Source organism: Manacus candei, unplaced genomic scaffold (genome assembly GCF_025592945.1).
Source record: "Manacus candei isolate 608988 ecotype Guabito, Panama unplaced genomic scaffold, ASM2559294v1 h1tg000044l, whole genome shotgun sequence".
In the NCBI taxonomy this organism is placed as follows: domain Eukaryota; kingdom Metazoa; phylum Chordata; class Aves; order Passeriformes; family Pipridae; genus Manacus; species Manacus candei.
Window position 1 is genome coordinate 767370 of NW_026138092.1, and position 26121 is coordinate 793490.

The following is a 26121-nucleotide window of genomic DNA, read 5'->3' on the forward strand; positions in this document are numbered from 1 at the left end:
TACATGGTACTGAACTCCATTGACAAATGAATCATTTAATGATGGAGATTATATAAACATGCATGTTGAAAAAAAGCCTTGAGAAGTAAAGCTCCCTTCAGTCGATAACAGGACAGTTTTGTAAACCACTTAAAGCTGTGATAAAATCCTACTTGACTGGCCCACGAGCAGATGTGACAAGTTGAATTTATTTCCTCTCTTACCAGGAAGCTTTGCAGGAAACTCTTAACATATGGTGCTTTTCACTTCCATCTAGAGCTATAAATGTTATTGGAAAAGGATGTTCCCAGGAGCAGCAAGTTTCTGACGTTTCTGCCAAATGGACTCCAAATGATCCTTCTGTGGTTCTGAATTCCCCAAGTTCTTAGGAGCTGGCAGCCAAGAATCTCTGATCTAAACACAACTCACTAATTTAATTATTTTATTATAGATCTGTAGAAGGCTCTTGCAGACCAGTGACTTTGCATCTGTATTGGATCTAGCTAGGCAGGAAGCACGAGTTAGAGGAGTATAAATATTTTGTTTCTTAACTACTTTTTGCTTGAAAACTTGGAAACCATTTCACACACAAATCAGTCACACAAGTGTGAATGCAGGGGAACGGGAAATAGGGATAAAAGTAACATCAACTTGTATTTGGTTCGTATTTTGAATGTTTGTGTTTCCTAGGAAGACCAAGTAGCCTGTACCTGGCAGGTAGAAGTAGTAATGAACATCATAGCAAAACATTGTACAGCTGCACTCAAGCTGTCCCCTTGCCCTCAGGATAAATTAAGTACTTTTGTGGAGAGTAAGTAATTGAATCTTTTTTTATCTGGTTTATAATACACAAGTTCAGAAGAAGCAGTGAAGTGTATGTTTTTGCTTAATGTGGTTCTGGAATATTTCACTTTAAGAAATTAAATGGCTAAATTTTGCAACTTTTCTTTAAGAACATTAGCAAAATACAAAACCAAAATAACATTTATTCTAAGATCATGAACTTACATTGCAGGAGAGTTTCGTTTGTAGGTTCAGGTGGAGGATTGAAAGAGAAGGGAGAGAGTCATGTTTCAGGCAGGACCTGCTTTGGAATGGCTTTAAAAAGAGAAGGAATATGAGCTGGAGCTGGTTAATCAGGACAGTGTGAACAACCCCCACATTCCCAGAGCCTGGGAGTGCCTGGGGCAGTGTTTGGTGGGACCTGCAGTGAGTCCTCAGGCTCTGGGGGGTCACCAGGGGGTTTTTTGTCAGTCAGCTCAGCTGTGAATAAAAATTTAGGCAGAGGCTGATGCTGACAGGAAGGTTTGGAGTTCCCTGGACATGGGCACTTTGCCATGAAAGCAGAAGGATAAAGGTGTGTCTGTCTGACACAGATCCAGTGTTTGATGAAAGAAAGGATATCGATTTAAAATGCAGCTTGGGCTGGGGTGTGACAGTGGGATTTAGCTTTCCTCCACCCCCCAAAATGGGAGTTTGCACTGGATGAGCTGGGGGAAGGGGATTACATCCAGGGAATTCCTCTGCCTCTGTGATCCACGAGCTTTTGTTTATGGGAGTGTGTAGGGGAGAAAAAATTAGCGGATCAAACTGCCAAAGAACTTCGTTTTTCAAACAAAATAAGAAATAGAAGTCCTTGCACCAAAGAAAGGTGATTTATCTGATATCACAAGGCTTGGGATGGGTCCAAGTATTATATTTCTAGTTCATGAAGGATGGAAAGCAAAAATGGTAATGAGCAGTGTTGCTGAAATTTCTGCTGGTGTTCTATAGACCAGGAAGAATTGGAAGTGCTGAAAGGCAGCATATAAAATAGGACATGAACAGGAGTGATAAAACACTGAAATCAGGGATTGAAAGCTGAATGTGAGTGGTTAGAACAACATTAAAAAAAACCAAACCAAAACTCCAAGGAATCATCATGAGAAAGGGGAATTCTACCCATGCACACTGGAAAAATCAGTACATTGTGTTGCTGAAGAGAAGAACTATCCTAAGGGGGGAGAACTGGGTGAGAATCTAAGACCATATAAAAGTGGTAAAAAAATTCACAGTCATGCTCTTTAGGAAGTTTGTTCTTCTCCTCCTTGGAAGTGCCAACCTCGTTAACAGTGATGGAAAAACACAGAGAAAACATTTACCCTTCCAGGATTGGATTCTGGCAGGGCACTGCTAATTCAGCTGTGGTACTTCATCTTGCCCTTCTGATTTGGAAAAGATCTCCATTGATTATGTAAATTGGAAGTGAATATTCTGCAAGCAGGTTATGGCATCTCCCTTTGAAGTGCCTGAGCTGCAGAGGGAGAGTGAGCCCAGGCCATGCTCGTGCCCACCCCGAGTCCAGCCTGCAGCATCCAATGGAAAAAGATTCATCCCAGCACTTCCTGAGTACCTATGTGCCTGGACCCCACCCAGCAGCACTAGTTCTGGTTCTGGACCCCACCCAGCAGCACTAGTTCTGGTTCTGGACCCCACCCAGCAGCACTAGTTCTGGTTCTGGACCTCACCCAGCAGCACTAGTTCTGGTTCTGGACCCCACCCAGCAGCACTAGTTCTGGTTCTGGACCCCACCCAGCAGCACTAGTTCTGGTTCTGGACCTCACCCAGCAGCACTAGTTCTGGTTCTGGACCTCACCCAGCAGCACTAGTTCTTACTCTACTTGCTGTGCTGAGGGGTAACTGAGTCCAGTTGAGTCCTCACTGCCCAAGCCAGACCCACATTGTTGTTAACTAAGTGTAGCACAGCTATAGAGCATGAATTGTAATATATCACCTTAATTTGTACCTTGTGTGACTGGTGCCAGACTTGTGTACTGAGGCATCGACAGCACCTGATACCTCTGAGCTAAAGATTATTTTGTCAATTCATAAATGGTACTGAACATTTGCTATCGTGTTTTACAGCTTCAAAACATATGACATAATAATATTCCTTAACAATTTAACTGTCCTAAATATCTGTAGCTAAGCACTTGATTTCATCTCAGTGAGTTCCTGGGTGTTAAATAAACACTACCTCAAGAGAAAATGATTATTTTGTTTTCATTTTCATCAGTGCAACCTCACTGAATTCACTGCAGTGCATCTAAAAATACAATTTGGACAGTAATTTAGCAAATTTTCTTATGTAGTAGAGCTGTTAAATCTCAGTAAAAATATTTTAGTAATCAATTGCTATTTAATTAACATGCAATTTCTGTCCTAGTAAATCTAAATTAAATCCCCATTTTAGACACAATTCAAAGTGTGAATTAACATTCTCTATTGATAAGTAGTATTATAATAGGCTTTCAATCCTGAGTTGAAGAAAAAAATCGATTGTAACATTAAGTTTGATTCAGTATAAAATTAATCACAAATATCTAGTGCACTGTAAGTTCCTCCTTGCACCTTCTCTTGGTGCATGTCTCTGTTCTTGGTCAGAACATCACAGTAAAGGGACAGATTGCATTTCCCCTTGCAGGCTTTCACCAGAAGGACTGCAGGGCCTCCTCTTTCCCTTCCAAAGGCAGTCATGCTGGAGAAGAGATGAAGTAACAGAGTGGACAGGTTCACGTGGCAGAGCCTGAACTTTGGGCTGCTGTGGGCAGATGTTCCAGGAGGACTCTCCCACCTCAGCCCTGCTGTGCAGGGAGCAAAGGACATCTCAGGGGATTGGGGAAGGAAGGAAGGAAGAGGCAAAGCTGTGAGAAAATGAAGTGCATTTGGGCAGACAGAAGAGATGTGTGAAAGGCACAACAATAATTAAGGACTGGGGAGACATTAGAGTCTTTTTAGAACCAAGGGCCAGGCTGGACATGCCCAGAGGGAGGTGGGGGTTGGATGTGCAGTGGGAAGGCAGAGGCCCATGTGTTACCCCACTGATGGGCTCCTTGGTTCCAAGGAGCTCCCTGACCACGAGCACTGTGCCCTCTCCATCCCCTGGGTTCCAGCCAAAGTCTGAGTGATGCTGAGGGGTCCCATATTTCAGCTGTAGCCAATCCCCTCTGCTAAATCCACCTGTCATGGGGATGTCTCAGCAGGACTGACCTCGTTCCTCTGTCACTGATGGGAGCAAATCCAGTCGAAGCAAACTGGAGCCAATTGGTGTTTCCTTGTGCAGTGGCAGGAGAATTAACTCATTGTCACTAAGGATATATCAGGACTTCCTATTAATGTCAGTTTTCAGTTTTATAACATTTTGTTAAAAGTTCCCTGGGGCTGTATTTGCTATACAGATTTTCAGAGAAGGAAGACATATTTTATATTAAGAGCTCATTTGGTTTATTGTTAGAGGATGCTTGTGTTCAGAACTTACGTGGATATTACTTTCAACAAGTAAAGACATTGTCTCCTTTATTGTAGCTACTAGTCTGCAAATGAACAGTTCATCCAAATTTTCATTGAATAGTTTTATTGGGGTTTGGACCAATTTAGCCAGAATTAGTACTTCTTTGCTAAGCTCAATACTTGGCAGTATAGTCATGACTTAGATTTTATAATAGATGACTCTTTTAATATTAAATGCTCTGTATTAATACCAAACTTCCATGTTTTGCTAGAAAAGGACTATATTTTGCCATCGGGTTTGAACATGCAACTTTTGCTAATTTAAATAAAGGTCAAAAGGACAAGTTCAAGCCTTATAATAGATTTTCATTTGCCATTTTTCTCTTTATTATTCTAAGTGGATCTTTAAATGTCCTAGCTAGTTTTATAAGTTTGAAGATATATTACTTTGCAACAGTTCTACTTTGGTTTTTGGTTTTTATATCTGTTTTCTTTGCTGTCATTATTACTATTTCTCACACTGTTTATTTATGGTGTCGTTTTTGCTTAAGGCCAGTTGAGGTGTGATTGTTCTGCCTTAAGCACCATTTTTCCCTGTGGCATGGAGATGAACACAGTGAACAGTGGAAGCTGCAGATTGTTGTTGCTGACATTCTGTTTATCAACACTAGAAATAAGCTTATGGCTCCTCTCAAGGTGAGCTCTTCCAGATGTTTTTCTCCTCTCAGACTTGCTGATGTAAATCAGAGGTAATACTATTTATTCCAGTTAAATATGGTGTTTCTCAATGAGGAGACCCTCCTGGTGACTTGTGCCATGTTGCTGGTCACACAGAAATATAATTGCTAAAAGTGCTCCCCTTTGCCTACAATTTTGCCATAGTTTTGTGTAGTCAGTGTTTCCCAGAGTCCTGCTGTTCCCAGGGAAGCAGGAACCCCAGCCAAGAGGGAAAACAAAGCACTGCTGTTTATTGTCTTTGCAGCTTTCTCTTGTGTGCTTTAGAGGCAGTCCATAGGTCAGGATACCTTTGGTATCAAAAAAGGAGTGGAATTGGAGTCTGTTTCATGTGTTTACACGTGGAAGGCCATCAGCTCAGTCTTATAGTTATACCACAAAGTTCTCCTTGTCTCCTGCTTGCAACAAGAGTCCTCCAACTTTCAGAGGCTGACTCTCCATTTTCTGTGGTTTCACCATGGTTTGATCACATTCTTTTGGAAATTGGAAGATCTGTTGAAGAGAATCCAAAATGGTGTTGCAGCCAATATGAAACTGGGGGTCCTGGTGGACCCCAAGCTGACCATTAGCCATCACCATGCTCTTGTGGCAAAGGCTAACAAGCTCCTGGGCTGCATCAGGCAGCACCTTCCAGGATGGCAGGGCAGGTGATCCTTGCCCTCTGCTCAGTGTCAGTGGGATATCTGGAGAGCCGTGTCCAGCTCTGCCTCTCAGTACAGGGGAGCTGTGGACACACTGGGGAGAGCTCAGCACGGGGCTGGGGAGAGCCTGACAGAGCTGGGGTTACTCAGCCTGGAGAGAGAAGGCCTGGGGGGCCTCATGGATGTGTACAAATATCTGATGGGGGTCAGTGAAGACAAGGAAGCCCAGCTCTGCTCAGCAGTGCCTGGTGAAAACACAAGGAGCAATGGGCACAACCTTACAAGGGCAAGGAGAACCTTCCTGGCTGTGAGGGTGATCAAACTCTGGAGCAGGCTGCCCAGAGGGGTAATGGGAGACTCCATCCTTGAGCGTATGAAGAACTGGAGAGGATGTAACCCTGAGCAACCAGTTCTGAGCAGCAGGGCTGTTCAAGGTGATGTTCAGGTGCCTCTGTGGACCTCAGTGATTCTGTGAATCCCTCACCCACACCCCTACTTACCAGATCCTAATATCCATTCAAATCTTGCTGCCACAAAGTCTCTCACCATGAGAATAAATGGTCTCCAGGCAGTACAGTGCTCAACCCCCTGTCCTGGTCAGTCAGACAGACACCTGTGTGTGATGGAGATGCTTGGAAATTGTAAAGGCATGAGTTAAATGTTCTCCTCCCTCATACTTCTGCTGAGAGTTTTGTGGCTCTGCAGTTTTTGTTTGGTTACTTTTGCTTAACTCCATATAACTTGTGGGATGGTTTTGTTTGCTATTTTTTTCTGTAAATGACTGTGATTCTGTAGCTTTCTTGAAAGCACTTCATTTGTTAGCATCTGATTCACAATATAGAAGTTGTTTGTTAGTTTTGACCAGGCACAGAGACAATACACAAAATATTTCAATTTATTTAGTTGAATAAGCAGAATCTTGAAAAATAGATCTTTTATTTCCAGTGCAAATACTTGTCTTCATAAATTCAGGATTTGCTCCACGAGAGTTTGCAGATACATCTTTTAAATTCACAAACATCCGTCCTCCTAGACCTGTTTGTTAAAATATTAAGATGGTGACAAACAGAAAGAAGTTTAAGCTTACTAATTTAAAGATATGAAATAATTTTTCCAGACCCGTTTCTTCATTATTTGCTCAGTTCTAATTTGGCCTCTTTGCCACCAAGACGTCAGCCAGACCCCTAACTCATTTTAAATAAATTACTGAACAAATGATAATGACTTTTGGTCATTATCAGCATGGGCTAAATTCATGCTGGTTTTCATCAGATGAAAGGCTGTGTCACACTCCGATTCCCTTGAGCCATCCAGTCCCTCAGCTATCAGCAGCACTTTAATTTTCTCTTAGAGACAGTATAATGTGAGCACTCAGCCTGGTTCACTCAGAAAATGTGTAATTTTTCATACTTTCAAACACAGATGTTCTACCAAGTTTCATCCAGAGAGGCTAAATCTACATTTTAAAGCAAGGACACCCTAGATGTTACTTTTGAAATAACATACAACATGGTACAAAGAAATAAATGAATATAATTGTATAACAAAAGTTATAAATCAGACCCAGGAGACAAGAATAACAAAACAAAAGTGAAAAATTCACCTTTTAATTACAGTGGTGAAGCCTCTGAGATTGTGAAAACATTCATTTGTATAATTCTGATGTATACTGTCCTTGCAGGAGAATTTGCAAAACATCTCTCTTGAATATAATCTTGCAGATGAGAAAAAGTTCTTTTTTTTTTTTTTTTTTTTAATTCTCAAAAATTATATCATTCTAAGAAAACACTTACTGGCATGACAATATTTTGTCCGCTGAAATCACAACCAGGCCTTTAAAGAAAAACATTTCATAAGAAATACTTTCTTTTAAATCTCAATCTTAGATCTTTATGTTAATTTTTTTTTTCCTTATTAGAGCATAATAGTTTTTTCCTTTCCTAGATTTAGCATATTATTATTATCACACCACAGACCTTCTGGATGTGTGCTCCTAGTCTCCAGGACATCAGAAAAATTTGAGATTTTCCTGAAGATGAGTGAACTGTTGATATTTTTGTGCCCCTGGAGCGTGGCAGAGCAGGACATGCCGAGCTGGTGGTGTGGGAGCTGCCAGGGAAGCCAAGGCAGGGACAGGTTCCCAGGGCCCATGTATGTCCCCTGCAGCCCATGGGGACAAACAGCTCCCACAGCCTGACATGCAGGGTTTGTGAATTTAAAAGATGTATCTGCAAACTCTTGTGGAAAGCAAATCCTGAATTTATGAAGACAAATAAAAGATCTGTTTTTCAGGATTCTGCTTATTCAACTAAATAAATTGAAATATTTTGTGTATAGTCTCTGTGCCTGGTCAAAACTAACAAACAACTTCTATATTGTGAATCAGATGCTAACAAATGAGAACTTTAGTAAAACCATAGGGGTCAAACCTGAACTGAGAATATTTGGGACTCCTCCTGCAGGCTCAGAGGAACAGGCCCATGGACAGGGAGCTCCCAGCTGCCCAGGGGCTGTGTTGGAACCTCACACACCTCGCTGGGTGATGGAGACAGAGACTCGATGGGCAGGTTTGGCTCTTTAGCTTCGGGTTTGGTCTCCTCACTATTCTACAGAATGTCACTGCTAAACTTGTCACAGTTCTTTGTAGATACATTTCTGAAACGTTGCCAGCACTTACAAAGAGATTAATCTCTCCTTCCTCTCTGCAGGAGTTTTCTTGAGAAAAACATTTAACATATTTGCTCTTCTTTCAAGTAGATTTTGTCTTGCCCTATATAGAAATATCATGAGACATCAACAAAGGGTATCTATATGCTATATAACAAACACATATCAGTTTAATATTGGCTTGTGAACATCTGACACTTCAGAAGTAGCAGAACTGTGATTCAGTTTCTCAAAAGAAAATGATACAAGGTAGCAGGCCCTAATATATTCTTCAGTGAGGAAATACCTGCAGGCAAGGATAACACACGCATTGTCACGTAAATCCTGCCACCTTTGCTGTGGAGCTGGCTTTGCACACTCCTCTCAGGAGCTGGGGGGGAAGAGGAAGCGAAAGTTTGATGCAGCCCAGAAAATCCAGTGGGTTCTTGCTTTAACCTTTCATTTCTCCTACACATCTTCATGGCACTCTGGATGCCACCTTCCTCCCAAACAGTGTCTGTCTCTGGCCAGCCTGGTTGCCAGAAGAGCCCTGGTGTCTAATGCAGAGCAGAGTCTGGCCTGGGGACACGCTGGTCCAGCACACCCGTGGTGTCAGAGCCTCACCAGGCTGGCTGGGACTGTGTCTCTGTGAGCACAGGAACAAGGGCCTGGTGGGATATGTGGGGAAGCAGCTGATGCTGTAGGATGTTAACAGTGTTTTAAAGCTAGAATCACAAGCTCCTGAGCTACTTTGGTCCTACAAAACCCACAGGGAAGCTTCTGTGAGGGTTTTGGGTAGGATGGGATGGAAGAACCTGAAAATTATGAAAATCTAGAGGTCAAAATTACTTCTGATGAATGTCATGCCAGATGAATATGTAAAAAATACGTCTAGTTACTCTTTCCCTACTTTGTACATTACTTCTGTACTGAACCTGACTGCAGTCTGTCATTATGGACAGAAATGTGCCTTATATCGTTTGAAAAATGAGGCTGATGATGAAGCATAAAGCCTTCTGTTGCTTACAGCAACAGTTATTGGTGATGCCTTTTCAGAATCCTTTTAGGATACTTTGGCTGTGGGTTGAAGTAATAACTGAGGGGAAAAATATCAGAGCATTCAGTCAGATGGGGTATAATATTTTTTCTCATTGAATTTAAATGGGAAATAAAAGAGATCAAACATTTCTGGTAAGATTTTTACTCCATAGTCACTGCTGTAACTTCATTGGCTTCATCAAGGTAGCATCCTGTATCTTCCATATTTGCTTAAATACCTGTGAAGTCAATCAGACAGAAAGGGTGGGCTGCTAATTAAAAAAAAATAAGGTGTTGTAAACCTCCTTTAAGAAAATGAAAATTGGAAATACGTTATGGACTAATTTCACTTTGTAGCACCACAATTTTCAGTTTTAACTTCAGATTTTCCAGTTGCTTTCAAAATATGTGAAAAAAAAAGTCAGTTTGTAATTTCTCCAGCGTTTCTTTCATAGTTAAAACTATTGAGTTGTATGACAATGTACACTGAATATAGGAAGGGAGATTATCTCTTCTTTAGTATTTAATTGTCTTATTATTACTATTCTTTTCTTGTCTACAAATGCAGAAAATTTTAGGATTTGTTTTAAGTAAACGACATTATTTAAATTCATAAATTTACTTAAGCCTCAGTGGGTTACTCTGGCTTGTAAGGCTATTACTTTCCCAGTTGCAAGCAATAATGATACTGCAAAGATATTCCATTGGAGAAAATATTTAAATAAACGCTCTTCATCCAAAAATGAGATGCAGCATATTTACATTTTTATTTGATGAAGCCTGTTCCTGCTATCTTTGTTCTTAATTTGGTCTCTAAAGAATTAGTAGTAAGAGGAAAAATAGTCTGTAAATATGTATGAAATCAAATTTAGAGGGTAGGCTAAAAGGTATTGACTGCCAGCAGTGCTGAACAGCAGGAGGCAAAATTTCCTCCATAGTTTTCTTCTTGGCTGGAAACACATTGCCTTCCATCTAGATTATTTAATCCTCCAAATGCACATCAAAGCTTCTCATCGGGTGGTGCGTGTCTTTACAGGCAGCTGAATGTCAAAGATCTAGCTTAAAGATTTTTTGAGAAATGTAAAACATAATAGATCCCAGATAATAACCCAGCAGTGGAGCTCCTGGGCGAGTCCTTCCAGCCAAGTATTGGTACCACAGGTTGGAGTTAATCTTTGTGGCAAAAGGAGGAACAAATCTTCTATGTGAGGATTTGTGACATCCTTCCAAGAGATGGAAATAAAGCAATCCAGTCATGTTACTGGACTAATATTGGCTTGTTAACAATTCCCATCTCTCTTTACACTTGTGCCTTGCCAGAACAATGGGCTGTGAGTTATCTCACTCCTCCAGCCCAATTAGGCACTGGAAAAATGGATGCAAAATATGCATGAAACATTTTCCGCTCGAATATTCCTAACAGGATGCAGCTTCAGCACTGTCCCTCTGATTCAATTCAGTCTTTGGCAAGAGCTTATTCCTTCTAAGGATTGCATCAATTCTCATGAATGATTATCTCATTCTTAGGGAGTATCTTAAAAACCTTTTTAACAATTTTGGTTTCTGTTTCTGAGCTTGAATTTTGCTCTGACATGAGTATATAGAATAGCCAGGCATTGGTGGGGAGTCCCACAAGGAGACTTTGCAGGAATGTGGAGCCTAAGAGTGTTTTGCATAAAAATAAAAAGAAAAGGGGCAGAAATAAAAAAGGAAGGAGGAATTAAAAAACCCACCCCTCTTCATTCTGCAGTGTAGATTTCATGTTCTTCTTTTTTGCATTAAACTTTCCTTCATTTTTTTTTGTTTAAGTACCACTGATACAATATTTCCTATAGATGGCTCAGCTGTGACACAGAAATAAGGCTGATTACTCAGGGGTTTCATTTCACATCTGTTTAAGACAGCCTTATTTTTTAAATCCTGAGTAGTCTTGTTCCCATCTCTATCCATGACCTTCCCTTTCTTTTTTCTTCTGTTATGCTCTCCTTGTAGTCCCTTTCCTTTCAAGCAGCCTTCTCTCTGGTGGTGTGAAGCTCTGGTTGTGCTGCCTGGGCTGGCTGCAGAGGAGCCTGGCTGTGTGCTGGGGCTCAGGGCTTGCCAATCTGTGCCCAGGGGGTGATGCTCTCAAGGGGGGGCTTTACTTCTGCCTTTGCTTCTCTCCTGGTAGGCAAAGGAACCAGCATTTGCTCTGCTTTCCGAGTGCAGAGCAGCCAAACATCGCCCTCAGTGCCCAACCTTTGACTGGGAGGTGAGAGACGCTCAGCAGAGTCGGGGAATGATTTAGTGCAATGTGTGGCCTTTCACTTCTCATTGAAAGCTGGTCTGATGAGATGCAAAGCCACGAGTCCTGTTCAATTCCCTGGCTGATTTAAGGGCTCCTTGTGTCTGGAGAGGTGCTCAGGGCTACTCAGGATGAGACTGTAGCAGGGACATTACTCTGTTGTCAGACCAGTTCAGAAGTGCACAAAATCAGCAGCACTGCCCAGTGAACTCAACAGTCAGCAAATAGTAATCCATCTTGCACGTAATCCTACACTAATTATTTACAATAAGAAGAAGATTTAACATCAAAGAAATGCATCACAGTAGGCATTATGTAATTAACTAAAGATGTATTGCATCCAAGCAATGGGGAACGTGCATTTATCATCTTGAAGCATTACTTTAATTTTTTCAATATTCTTTTAATGTTTTTAGTGGTTTCAACATATTATTTTTTATTATTATTAATTGTTCATTTGACATAAACCCACCATAATACCATCTTTTTTTTTCCTTTTTTAAATGATTTCAGGAAACTCAGCAAAATTTCCAAGAACAAGTATAAATGACTGTAAATGTAATGCTTCTTATATTCACAATCTCTGTTTCTCAGGCTAAGTGTGATTGCTTAATCCTTAAAGTGATTTGTTTAGAAAAGCCTCTTTTTATCCTGTTCACTAAGTGATATCACTAAATACAGAATAAATATAGAGCTTGTAGAAGTTCATGGAAGATTTTTTTGGTGAAAAAATAGCTACAAAATTAAAATTAAAAATCTTTAAAACACAGTAGAAAGGAAGGGGGTTTTCTACTAAAAAACAAATTGATGTTGGGCAAATACAACCCCTGAATCTTTTACGTGGCATCCTCTGTGAACAGATTTTATAACAATTCTGTATATTCTGAAGACAGAAACTTGATGTCAGGGCCTTTCATCTCTGGTCAGCAGAGTAGTTTGTCAGGAGAGTTTTCAACTCTAAAAGCATCAGTAGCTCATCAGAGTATTTGTTGGGCTTTTCTGACAAAGGAAGCAATTGTCTGTCAAGAAGAATGTGAGTTTGCCTTGCCTTGCCCAGGCCCAGGTCCTGCAGTTCCCGGGCTGTTCCCCTCCTTTGGGCTGGCAGCACAGAGCAGCAGGACCTGCAGGGTCCTTCCCGTGGGTGACACCAGGGGGGTGACACCAGCAATGAATGTCTCACACAGACATCACACCGAGGGGGACAGAAGGAAACTTCTTAAATAAGAGTTCACAAATGGTGTTCCTGGTTTGAAATCGAGCTTTTTGAGTCCTGAGATGCCGGTGGGTTGGGAAGCCCTATGGAGAGGTGAGGATTAACCCCTGGGGACCCAGCAGATCATAACTGTGCATGGAAATAAACAATCCAGCTGCTTAAGGGTTATAGGAATTTAAATGCAAATAGCACTTGGTAATAATACCCGAGGGACTGATGTTGTAGGCAATTTGTGGAGGATGCAGCACTGTAAACTTAGTTTTTGGTGCTGGTTTCCTTAGAAACTGGAACAAGGTATTATTCAGGACACAAAATAATATCCTGTTTCAGTGGCTGAGGATCTTGAACTAAAAAGTAATTGATTTTGCATGAGACAGTGGATTGTCATGTGCTTTTTCTAGGAACTGTTATGGCACATGTCTGTACGTTGGAATTATTTCTGATCTGCTGCTTTAGTTCCAGTGATCTCACTGTGTAAGTACTGAAACTGTTGAAAACTTTAAAATTAGCTTTTAAACCATTCAGGGGGGTCAGTTTTAAGTACTTCGTTAATAATCTAATCACTCCCCAAACATGCCCACTGTTCTGCTTCTTATCAGGAAATAAATCTTCCCGTGTATCTCTGTCATGAAACACCACATTTGATGTGTTTAGCAAGTAAATGTATATAAAGTACATCATAGACATATGAATAATCCTTTTTGGAATATGGGATAAACACAGAAAAAGAGCTAGGGAGAACTGTAAATAGTTATGCCTACAGGGAGGCATTGAGGTTATTTCCAGATTTTTTTCCATGAAGTTGCAGAGTACCTGAATGAAGCATTTCTTCAGACTGTCTGGTAAAGTCGTATTAGAGCTGGGCAGTGTTGCTCTCATTTGTGCACCTATTTGAACAGTTAAGTGTGTATATAAGAATGTTTAGAACATGTTCAAATTTGAATGAACAACTCAAATGGGTGTTGGAAACCAGTTCCTTAAAGGTGGGAACAGTGGCTTGCTGAAAATTGAGTCCATGGTAGCCTGGACTGGGCACCTGGAAAATAAACTGAGGTTTTTTTGTAAATAGTGGTCTGGTTTATAAAACTAGTTTTATGGAATACTAGATGCTCTTTCTCCAACTTCAGGTTTGAAAAATGTTCTATTAGTACCTTATGCATTTATTGTATAATTTCAAAAATCTTATCAGAGGTATTGCTAGTGAGCATACATTGCTTCCTAGTCAAATTTCTAAAGAGTTATTTGTTAAAAGACCGTTCTTAATTTTTTATTTTCTCAAAATATGTGATACATTTTTGTTTTGTCTGTTCTCTGTAAAACAAATACGAGACAGTTATCGCTGGCAAAATGAAATTCCATGCTTCATATAAACCTTTTTATCATTGTGTTTTTGTGAAAATCATTATTTTGTGGATGCTAAAAATAGATGAAAGGTTATTCATAATCAATTTTGCCAAAAAAAGGATTTTATAAAAGGCAATTCCTCAAATTTTCTTTCAATATACTACGGTTTACCATATATTTATGTGAACACATTTTCATGTCAGCTTGGAACATGTATCTTTCCCCTCTCTCCCTCCAAGCATATGTCACTTTTATCCAAGAAATACTCCTTTTTTTTTTTTTTTAGTTCCAAATGCTCTCTGCACCCAGAAGTTCATTGTCCAACAGTTTTCCTACAAGGACATTGCAGAAGACTCCATAAGGTACAGATATGCTATTATACATTCAGGTGCTGTTCAGGTATTAATGTTATGGCAAAGAAAAGTTGGAGCTTTCATGAATTTAAATATTTTTCATATAAACTATGTAAATATAATGATTAACAATCAGCTACATTCACTATTCAAGACATGCAATGTAGCATTTTTCTAATTACACTTACCAGTGTGGGAGGATATGACTGCAGAGGAAGATTAAACTATTTGTATTTATTCAGTGTTGCTTTATAGCATTAACCAGGAAACTCACTTTTGCAGTGTTGAATGCGGGAATCTGGAATAACCTGAAGAATTCCATTAGGGTGGGAGCAGCCTGAGCCAGGCTAGGGCAGGGATGGCAGGCTCAGCTCATCCTGCATCACAGTCAGTTCAGCTGCCTCTCTCATCTGTGATCTCACTGCTGATAGTGTGATTCAAAGCACAGGCGAAATTACTGCTTAATATTATGGCTTTGTCTAAAGCTCTTCAAGTAAACCAAACAAACAGAAAAAGCCCACCTGGCAGGCAGGCTCCTGTTTGCAGGTATTCATGTTTTATTAAAATAAACACGTAGTTTGCAAGCAGTGGAACTAATGAAACCTGGTGTGCCTTAGCTCTGTGTCTAGTGATGGCATTCTGTGCAGGTTTATAAAGCACAACTCAAACTGAAGATTTCCCTGAAATTAGGACATGGATAATGTCCCTTCTGTCCCACGGAATCTCTGGTGCCTGTGGAAAGATGAGCTCATATTTCAGTCTTTCCCAGAGCAGACGTCCTAATTGTGTTGTTTTTTTTTTTTTTTCCTATTTCTTTTAACAGCAGCCTATTCACACAACATTTAAAGAAGCTAAGGATCTATATAGCTACATCAGATATTGGGAAAATAGGAAAAAAATCGGCAACTTACTGGGGACAGGAAAAATATGTGAACAGAGTCCTTCACCCTGCCTCTGTCTCCTGGTCCACATCAAAAGGCACTGTGGAGTCTGGGTTCCTCAGGACAGGAGGGATATGGACCTGTTGGATGGGTCCTGAGGAGGCCAAAAAGAAAATTAAAGGGATGCAGCACCTCTGCTACGAGGAAAAGGCTGAGAGAGTTGGGGTTGTTCTGCCAGGAGAAGAGAAAGCTCCAGGGAGACCTTCCTGTGACCTTTCACTGTGGGAAGGGGGCCAGGGAGAAGGACAGCAGGGTCTGTTGGGACAGGACAGGGGGGATGTTGAAACTAAAAGAGCGTTGATTTGGATCAGACAGAAGGTTGGAGGTTCAGAATGAGGGTGTTAAACACTGGAAGGGGTTTCCCACAGAGGCAGGGACACCCCACCCCTGCAGACATTTCAGGTGGGGTTGGATGGGGCTCTGAGGGGGAACAGATCTGGTTGAAGATATCCCTGCTCAGAGCAGGGGGGTTGCACAGGGTGACCTTTGGGTGTCCCTCCCAACCCAAACTGTGCTGGGATCTGTGCTCCTGAGGCAAGGCTGCAGAGTCCCAGTTTGCCTGCAGGGATGACCCCAGGAAGGGGTACCAGCTCCTTGTGGGGCCCCCTCCCAGCAATGCCAGAGCTGGGATTGTCCCCCTGTGGTTTTATTTTAATGGCCACAGAGATACTGGAGTTGAGTGGAAGATTTATGATGGCTGATGGGGCTGTGCTTGCTACCAGCTCATTCTGAGGGTTGCTCCACCTTGTCATCCCTGTCATTCCATCCTCTGATGTCAGAGGTGTCGGTCTGGCCCTGGTTGTCTCCACGCTCTTCTCAGGAAAGCTTGGAGAAATCTGGTGCTTATGATTCATTATGGTCTTGAGAAGCTTTGTGAAACTGTTTTGTTAGATTCTGTAACAGACTGAGATGTTTTAGTTTTTCAAAAAATAAATGTTGGAATGTGGATGTAGTTGTGTAATGGTTCACCTTCACAGGACAAATCATATGTGGTTTCTGCCTGTGGTAGAAAAGGGAAACGGATCCTTCAGTGTATTACTTTGTTAATTTGTAGTGTATATGCACAAATTAACAAGGATGTTTTAGTTCAAATACCCTGATGAACTGTTAGTGTAGTCAGACTGTGTTAAAATAATTCCAAAATTAATGTTTGACGATGTTGACACTTTGGTGATGCTGTGATGTTTACATCACAGCAAACATGACTTTAATCAACTGAGTGCAGTGCTTTGAGAATATTATATTGAATAGGTGGTTTTAAAGGCTAAAGAGTGAGCCCTGGGATCCCCAATACTGGGCATTGTTTGTTAACTGGCCACACTGTGAGTGGGGGGAGATGGTTCCAGTAGGACTTGGTGAGAGTGCTTATAATATAATAATCAAGACTAATAAATATTTGTCTAGTTGTTTATTCTAGTCCCTGCTATTTACTATACATAGAAACATAATTTATGTAAAAACTGAAAACATATTGTATAAGTCTTTCTAGAAGGTCAGTTAATAACAAAGTGCTTTACTACCTGGGCTTTGCTTGGCAGTCAAACACAGATTCAAATGGGAGAAAAAATGCGATGGAGACAGAAGATGGGGGAAAAAATGAGTGTGTTAAGTATTTGTACCCATCTATCTCCTGAAGTTCCACTTTTGCTGTTTAAGAGGAATTGGTTGGTTGTTCTTTGATTTTTAATTTTTTTAAAGCTTTTTTAACTTCTGCTAAAAAAGCTGCCAATGCTTCATTCTGCATTATTTGTTTGGAGTTTGACTTTATTCTAAAAGCAGCCTCAGTGTTTTTAGCACTACAAATTCACCAAATGGATTCTCAGAGACATTAGTGCAAAAATAAAGAAGAAAGGAAAACAAAGCCAGAAAAAGAATACTACTTGGAAATTATGTAAAACCAATATAGCAAGACCATCAAAGTGCTTTAAAATCTACAGAAATGTAAAAGGCAAAGTATTATGTTTGTGTAGTTTAGCATATTGTTCTCTAGAAGAAGGACTGAACTTGCAATCATTGCATGCAGAACAGATTTCTGCATATTTGAACATCCCTGTTCCCTTGTGATTTACAGTCTTATTCTCTTGCATCTTTTCTTGCATTTAGAGAGTAAGTTTTTTGAGCTGTGGACTTTCTAAACTTAAAATACCAGAGTCCTTTTTAAAAAGTGTGTGTGGTGAGATTTTCCTGCAGTTCCTAAATGCTTCACAGAAGTGTTAATTAGCTGATACTGCCCATTATCCTGCTTGCTAAATGAGGCCCCATCAGAGGGTAACACCAGCAGAAATGCTTCCACCCCACAGTGGTGAGAGCAGCTCCTGCCCAGTGCTCGTGTTTGTGTTGGGATGTGTGGTCCTGGACATCTTACACTCACTGTGTCCTGGACTCTGATCATTCAGAGAGCCACCTGCCATCCAGGTGCCACTTGGCTCATAATGTTTAGGGAGGTAAAGCCTTAAACCCAAAGAGTGCTCTGAAAACTTCATGCAGTGTCCAAATGGACACAAATTTTAGTGGTCTGAAAACTTAATCCAGTGTCCAAATGGACACAAGTTTTCTCACTCTCTACATGGAACCTTTCAGGAGAGTACATACTTGAAAAGAATAATGTACCTGCACCTTCAGATGATACAAGACATGGGTTGCTGGTGACAGCCCATCTTGTATTTTCCCTGTTTCCTCATTTCCTGCACTAGCACGTGCTGTAGATCTCAGAAGGTGTAGGCATGGAAATTTTTAATTACTAAATTGGTTTGTAGTCAGCTGCTCTAAATTGCATGGGGATGTGGAAAAAGGAGAGTTATATATGGGACTATATTGCATTGAAAATAAAGGGATTTAGGAACAGCTGCTGAAAGAAGAATCCTGGTAATCAGAAAAGTATTAAATTGTGAGAGTAGTACAGGGTAATGTCATTTTCTGGGATGGTGGAATTTATTGTTGTGATTCACACGTTTCTAGTCATGATAGATGGGAGCAGAGAATCCTCAAAAGGCTTGTGTCTGTCTTTCCTGGAGAAGGTGTTTTTAGACATGAATTATAGTGCATCATCTGGCTTTGGTAAATAATCTAATGGTGTTTTTAAAAGCAAGTCACAGTAGACCCTGTGTTTCCACATAAAATTGTGTATAAAAAAATTATATGAGGTAGGTTTTATTTGGTTTTATTTGTTTGATTTTTTTTTTTATACTATGGCATAGAGGTCGAGTTGTCTTTGACCATGAAGAGAAGTTTAAGTTTGTTTTTATTTGTTAATTCAGACTTCTTGTAGGGCATGTGCTAGAAAGCTCATGTATCAAAGCCTTAACTGTGGCTTTAAAGACATTTTGTGTTCATTAATTTTGATAAGTCATAATTTGGACTGGGTAGAAGAGGGCCAGGGGAATTATCTTTTTTTTTCCCCTTGAATATTCTGCTTTACTTGGAATCATGTTATGCAAGGGAGAAAAACAACCAAACAGAACCTGCCTGGTGATGTGTCCTCACAGCTGCTTCTGCAGCTCATAAACACTGCTCAGCAATTCAGCACTCAGAGCTGGATGAAGATATCACAAGTGGAATTAATCTCCTCTGGCCTAACTCCATGCTTATGCCAAGTCCCAGTGAGAGGAGCCCATCTAGGCCCAGAGCATCAGTTCTTTACTTCCATTGTGTAGCACTGTGGATTTCTGGCAGTTTGTGAAGGCAAAACCTGATTCTGCATCTTTATCTGAAGTTTCAAAATGCTACAGGCTGAACCATCCTGCCAAAGACATTTCTTTTCTCTGTCTTTCCACTCTGGTGAACTACCTCTTTATTTTTTTATATTTATTTTTTTTTGAGAGAGACTGGGATCCTGTGCAGATGAATTGCAGGAGGTTTACTTGATGAAAAGTTACCACAAGAAAAAGCTTGTAACTGAGTTCTTTGCCCCAGAAATACGGATCCGTGTCAGACTGTGGGTTTGTGGGGACAGGAAGAAGGGGAGAGCCCCCAGCTGCTGCAGTTCCCTGCAGGGCTCCAGGGCTCCCTGCAGCTGGGTGGGACCTGCCCAGCTCAGGGGTGGCCCTGCTGCCAACCCAGATGGGATGGGCTATGGGAATATTACAGAATAATTACTTATCTAAAAACATTATGGTCTCACATATAAGCTTGGAGAGTGCATTCAAAACCATTTCATGCAGTAGTCTCCAAAACAGTCTTGGAGGAATATGAATCCCAGATTTCCTGCCCAGGTAGAGCATTGCAATACCAGATCCACTGAGCTATTGCTGAGCTATGCTGAGGGATCTGCCTGAGTGCTGAGGGTTTGACTGAGGCTGCAGGAGAGCACCTGCTTTCTTTGCTGTCTCCTGGAATATTTTACTGTTTAGGTCTGTATGGCTCTTTACTAACTGCTTTCATAAATCTCTTCTGTGTAAATAAAAAATGAGTACGTTCAAATGCATCTCTGACATCTGACATCTCAGACTTACTCCATCCCACATTCCACATCTCCTGATGTAGTGCTGACATGCTGATTTCCTTTTTGGACTCAGAGCTGTGCAGCTCTTCCCAACCCTGCCTTTCCCAGTCATTAGGGTGTAGGATGGTGGACTTTTCAGGAGCAGTGTGTGCCAGGCCCATGTGTGTCACCTGCACCTCCCTCTGCTGAGCTTTCCCCCTCTTTGATCGGGGTGTTCATGCATTTGTTGCTGCATATCCCGAGTCCTTCCCAGGCTCTCAGTCATTCACCAGTGTAACTCTGCTGCCCAGGCTGGCTGACCATGCAAACACACCCTTGTGACCCTCAAAATCATCCTTAGCCTTCTGAGAGCCAACTGCTTCAGAAGACACTTCTTCCCAGTGTCACTGCATTTTCTTGGTGTCAGTCCTTGCTTTTAGTGCTGCCTTCTCTCCCCTCCATCCCTATTTCTCTGTAACAGCTGCTGATCCCATTTCCTGGAAAAAGTATCCATCATTCCCATTTGACAAATGCTTCCTCTTTTTTTTTTTATATAGTAAATTTTTGCCTATCTTCCAATTAGATAAGTTTTGTCTTTACCAATAGCAGACAGCAAGCCTCATATCCTCTAATTTTCCTTGTTCAAGACCCCTGTTGGAGCAAGCCATTCTGCAGCAAATTAAATTATCCTCCACAGTCTGTTTAGACATAGTTAATGTGCATCACTTGAGTTTTCTCAGACAGCAGGGGGTTCTCAGGCCACAAAGTAAAATCCTCCATCTAGTCTGTAATAAATCAAGTTAATTTAACACCTCAGACCTACAAAACCTGAATTTCCTGCTCCACTTCTAGGAGAAAAGCTCACAAGAGAGCAGGTTAAGTAGCCTCTTCCTAGGAGGAAAAGCACTGCAAACCCAAACCCCAGAGAGGTGGGGGCTGTGTGACAGAGGAGCAGCCACGTTCCCCTTCTCAACCCTGCTACCACTTGCCTTAGACAGAAGTATTCCTCATACTCCAGCTGCAGGTTCTCTATGATTGGATGGTTTTGGACATCCTCCTCTTTTTCTCAAAACAGTCTCCAGAATCCTAGGCAGTTTTGAAAAATGAGTGTTTTGTTTACTCATTTTTAATGATGAGGTAGGGGAAAAGACTTGTTTTTCCTGATTGCACCCAGGATTAAATTCCTTGGGGAATTACAGATTTCCAGACACAATGTTTTTTATTTAGAATTGATACCAAAAAGAATTATAATTTTCTTTGTTCCTTTTAATTCTATGCAGCTAAAATTTACATGGCAACCTTCTAAGAAGGCTGGCAAAAAAGGGTGAAGTCTCAATGAGATGAACAAGGCGTTACATGAACAACTCCTACTATTAATAATGGGAGTTGTGTTCCTTTTCCCTGTGTACTCTGTTGAAAACTGTATCCCTAAAGAAGTTGACAACAAATATGCTTTCCCTGTTTAAGTTGCAAAGCACAGTAACATCAAGGTCACTTGCTCCATTTGACGGGAAGGAAAAAAGCACTGTATAAAATATGGATAGAATGTCAATCAAAGCTGGGTTTGTAGTATACACTATGGTAATGTGAGTCAGATTGCTTTTTTATTTTTAAACACAACTAGATATGGTAGTTTGGCAGCAGTGTTTTCACAAAGACAGAGCCTTCAAACTCCTTCATAGCAAGACTGGAAATCCTGCCAGGTAAAAAAAAAAAAATGTTATTGAAAACCTTTCTTCCCTTATAGGCCCATTTTGACAGGAAATCTTTGAGAGACAGCAGCAATGAAGTGCCCAGAGATTTCATCTGTCTTCTTTTGCTTCAGGAAATGCTGAGCACAGGCTCCCCTATTAGGCAAAATACACGAAATACCAAATCCCCTTAACAATCATCTCCAGTCTGCTCTTGGGTTGACAGCTTTCTGTGTCCCAGTCTGTCAGACAGGGCCTGTTACTGAGACTCCTATTACTGGGACCAATGTGAAAGTTTTCGACAGTGCTTTGAGGGGAAAAAACATATTGTCAGTGCTTTCAAGTTATCTCATCCAATCAGTTTTGTGGGGACTTAATCAGAATAAAATACACCTTGCTAGAAATACATCACAGTGATTTTCCTTCTGCTCCAGAGTGCTGACATAAAGATTCAGTCTGAAGGCATTGTCTGTCATCCTGTGTGATTCGGTAAAATTCGGCACATTTCAGCTGCTGCATTATAATATCCAGTAGTATTTTTTGTTTGTTTTTGACAGATGCCAAATTAAAAATTTAAATAATGTTTCAAGAATGAAAATGACAGCTTGCAGTAATTCTGCAGGTGTCCAAGCAGATGTACTTCCAGATATAATTAGACAAAATATGTACAGATTGCAGGAATTATGAAAAAATTGACACCAAATTTTCGTGAGTAGACTCTGTCTACATTGGGACGTTTTAGCTACTTTTAAACTATTAGTTATTAAGAAACTTTCATACACTTACAGGACAATGAATGCACATGAAATGTAAACCAGTTTAAGCAAAAAAAGCCAATCTTGTATTTGAGCATGGAGCAAGGAAAAAAAAAAGAAGTTGAAGTGTTTTAAACTGGTATAGTCTTAAGGAGTTTCCTTGAGGAATTTTGTCAACCAGGCAAGTAATAGAGAGGGGTATGTAAGAAGTATTACAAATATGGATTCTTCCCTCCAACTGTTATTGAACAAAGTTATTTCACGGATTTTGCGAGGTGCTTTCATGATTTATACTAGGGGAAGAGAAAACAGAAAGGGAAATGGAATATGCTTATTTATTTCCAGTAGGGTATCTGCATTTCCCTGAGTGCAGAGGTAAAAACTGGAGAGAAAGCTGGTCTTTGAAGTTCTTCTTGCTTGAATTGGGGATTGTGTGTCTGCACTGCCTCCCAAGAAAACGCGTTCCAGGGCTACCCTTAGATATTAAACATTCTGCCCCTCTTTTCATCCAGTGCTTAACTTTGGAGTCAGCACAACAAAAACTGAATGCTACAGGTGCTGGAAAACTGGTGAGTGACTTAGTAAAGGCAGAAAACAAGCACACTAAAAATAGTACAAAATAAGACAGGTCTCTCTCCAAATTCTTTTCTATTATCTCAGTATTTCAACAGTTATTGAATCAAATAAACAAGTGGTCCTAAATATAAGGACTGGAAATTGGGATTCTCATTCATCCCCTGAATGTAACCACTTGTATAACCTGTTTGAATTTAAAATCTCGCTCTTTCCATTCTTCATCTACAGCCCAAATAATCTCAGTTTCTTCTCTCAGTACAGTGATGCAGCTTTATCAAAAGATGTTGCTGATGCCCTGTTATCTAGCAGCCTATGGCATAATGTGTGTCACTTGGGAAATAGAGGGTGTGATCCTGAATATGCTAAAGCAGAAGGAAGATTTGAACCTGGATTTCCTATTTTCTGGGAAAGAACTCTAATCACAAACTATCATACAAGGTAGCAGGCAGACTTGCTTCTTACAGGAGTTTTCTAAAAAGGAAGTTGTGCTCACGCCACTTGTCTCCTTATGAAGAACATAAAGAATTTTAGCAGCTAATCAAGGAACACAGGGTTATGTAAAAAACCCACCCACGCCACGAATTCCTCTCCCTCTGCCATGGCAGCAGCTGTTTGAAAGCAGAACCCTTCTGGAGAGAGTCTGCTGCACTTGGGGGGAACAAAGACATGCCTGATCAGTACAGAGGGATGAGATTGTTCTTCAGCCTCTTCCCCTGGGCCTGGTTTGCCCTCAGCTGAAGGAAGGGGAACCTTGCTGTGTGTGGGGGTCGCTGGGCACAGGTAGCACAGTGAGGGGTGGGCTGAGGGCAGATTGGTGATGGCAGCACTGCAGCCACTGCTGCCCCTTCAGGGAGAGGAGGAAGGGACAGCACTGTTTGTTCTACTTCATCTTTCTTTTCCTTCCTTACTTGGATTAGTAGTAGTAAAGATTTGTTGGTCATTTTGGCCATCCTCCAGCCTATTTCCTCCAGCAGTTCCCTCAGAGTTTTTTCAAGTTTCTGTTATCTTAAGCTGTGGGACATCTGACAAACTGCTCTGGCAGAGGAGTCACAGCTTAATCAGCACCAGCCTCAGTGCTGGGTTTTGGCATTGAGTTTGGGAGAGGGGTTTTTTGAATTTTACTTAAGTCTCACAACCAGGAACAATTTATCTTCCTACATTTGTCACTAATAGTATGTGAATTCTTTGTTAATCTTCCAGGGATCTTTCTAATAAGTTTTTTCACAAATGCACCTCTGATTTGTTTGACTTCAATCTGGTAACAAAACTGTGTGTAAAACTGTCACTAGAGGCAATATTTTTATCCTTGCTTCCTCCTGCTTCTCAGTGGAGAAAACTGCCATCCAGATTGCTCAGTGGAGGAAGTTTCCTGTTTCCTCATTGTTTAAATATACAAAGTAAATGGGTATAGAAAAGTTTAAATGTAAAACTTCACATTCTCTTCCACCACAGTATATTTGTTTGTGTAAGTCTTGGCTTGAGTATTTTCGTTATTGCTTTGTGCTCTTTTTATCTCCTTCCATGTGAATTATGATTCCCTTTTCTCCAGTCAATTAGTTTTCAAGGAAACCCTTTAATGTGGCATGTTTATATGTGTTTCCATTGTATCTTCTATTTTATTTACACATTTTAGATCAAATGTTTTAGTTAACCTAAAAAGAATTACATTGTGGCTATACTAATGCAGACTGCACATTGCAAAACCAGTATTTGTTCTTCCTTTTTCGTGGTGTCCTGTGATGGGAAGGATCATTTTTTGCCACCATAGGAAAAAAGTGGGAAAGGTTTCAAACAGTGGAAAAGCTAAACAAAGATTTGGGGCAGTTGGACATGTCCCTCCTCCCTGTCCACTTCCTGGAGATATGTCTGTGATGCTTTTGAAAGTGTAAAGATGTGAAACAAATCTCCTGGCAGATGCTATCATTCCTGGTTGAGCTGAGCCATTTTCAGCCCACTAACTTAAACGGTTTTTGGATTAGGCCCTAAAGAAAAGGATGTCATCTCCGAGATGTGAAACGGTTCTTCAGAACATCCGAGGATAAGTATTGCAAACAGAATTGATTTCATACAGAATCTTTCTTTTCTCATTACAATGGATTTATCTAAACTGTCAGAAAATGTCAGATCTTCTGTTTGTGCCCCACAGGACTCATTTTTCAGCATGTTATTCCTTTTTTTTTTACACTTTCTCCTTGCTGCAGCACCTAGCATTTTGGCTAAAATTTTAGGTATTTTCACTAATATCTTTGACCTCTGCAAACACCAGCTGTCTTCTCATTGTTTTCAAATCATAGCCTGCTTGCAGAAAACCCTTCTCGCTGTTCGGAAATCGACTTTCAAGTGCACGTTAAAGGGGCACTTTCACTGTAATCCTCAGCAATTCTAGCAGATGAAATATTCCATCCATTTGACCTGATATCCAGGTAAGCAGAGTTTAAAGATGCCAAGTGTTCCTTGCTCATGTTAAAAGGAGTGTGTTGCCCCAGGAGGACTCTGAGCTGCAGACTGCTCTGCAAACCTTTGGCACTGCTCACTCTACACCTGGCACTATTTAGTCCTTCCTCCTATCCTGCACCCCTCCTGCCACAGCATACAGGGTGTCCTTGTTGCAGAGACCTAAATAATGAAATGCTTTTTGAAATCTCTACTAAAATACTGCTGATGGTGCAGCATCAACTGTGAAGTGGGTGAGCGTGGCTTGAAAAAGCAAAAGACTTGAGTCAGTGGTGTGCATATATCAGTGCTTTCTGTGCAGAGGCAGCTGACAGCAGGATAATCCAGGAGGATAATGCAGGTGCAAAAATAGGAGAAACAGTCAGTCCAGAGAGAATCTCCCTCTACTTCTCAATTTTATAAAAAGTTATTTACGTTCTCTGGGGCTTTGAAGATGAAAATGCTGCCTTGTTTGCTAGGGAGAGATGAGACTTTCCTGCTGATGATTAAAAGGTAGAGAAAAAGAATATTAAATGGATGGATACATGCAGAATGAATCAATAAGATGTTCAGTTCTCTATCAGTGGCTGCCAAAGAAGGAGTGAAACTACACTGTGAAATAATAATGCTTTAATCCAAATAGTAATTTGTGTTTTTCTTGAAATGAGAAATTCTGCCAGGAAATTGTGAAACTTACTTTTCATATTCACAGGAAAAAACATTAATACTTTTGGGAAAATTTGCTGACTTTCTGATGTTTTTACTTTCTGCAATAATTTAGTGTTAAAAACAGTCCGTAACAAAGA

General features: G+C 40.6%; 1 long non-coding RNA gene across 1 annotated transcript in view; it reads left to right on the top strand.

The window, feature by feature from the left end:
* The window catches only part of LOC127474796 (uncharacterized), a 424738-nt gene that overhangs the window by 191559 nt on the left and 207058 nt on the right, over window positions 1-26121 (top strand). Inside the window, exon 5 of the long non-coding RNA XR_007905981.1 lies at window positions 14433-14508. This is a non-coding gene — a long non-coding RNA (uncharacterized LOC127474796). The remainder of the gene's footprint in view (window positions 1-14432; window positions 14509-26121) is intronic.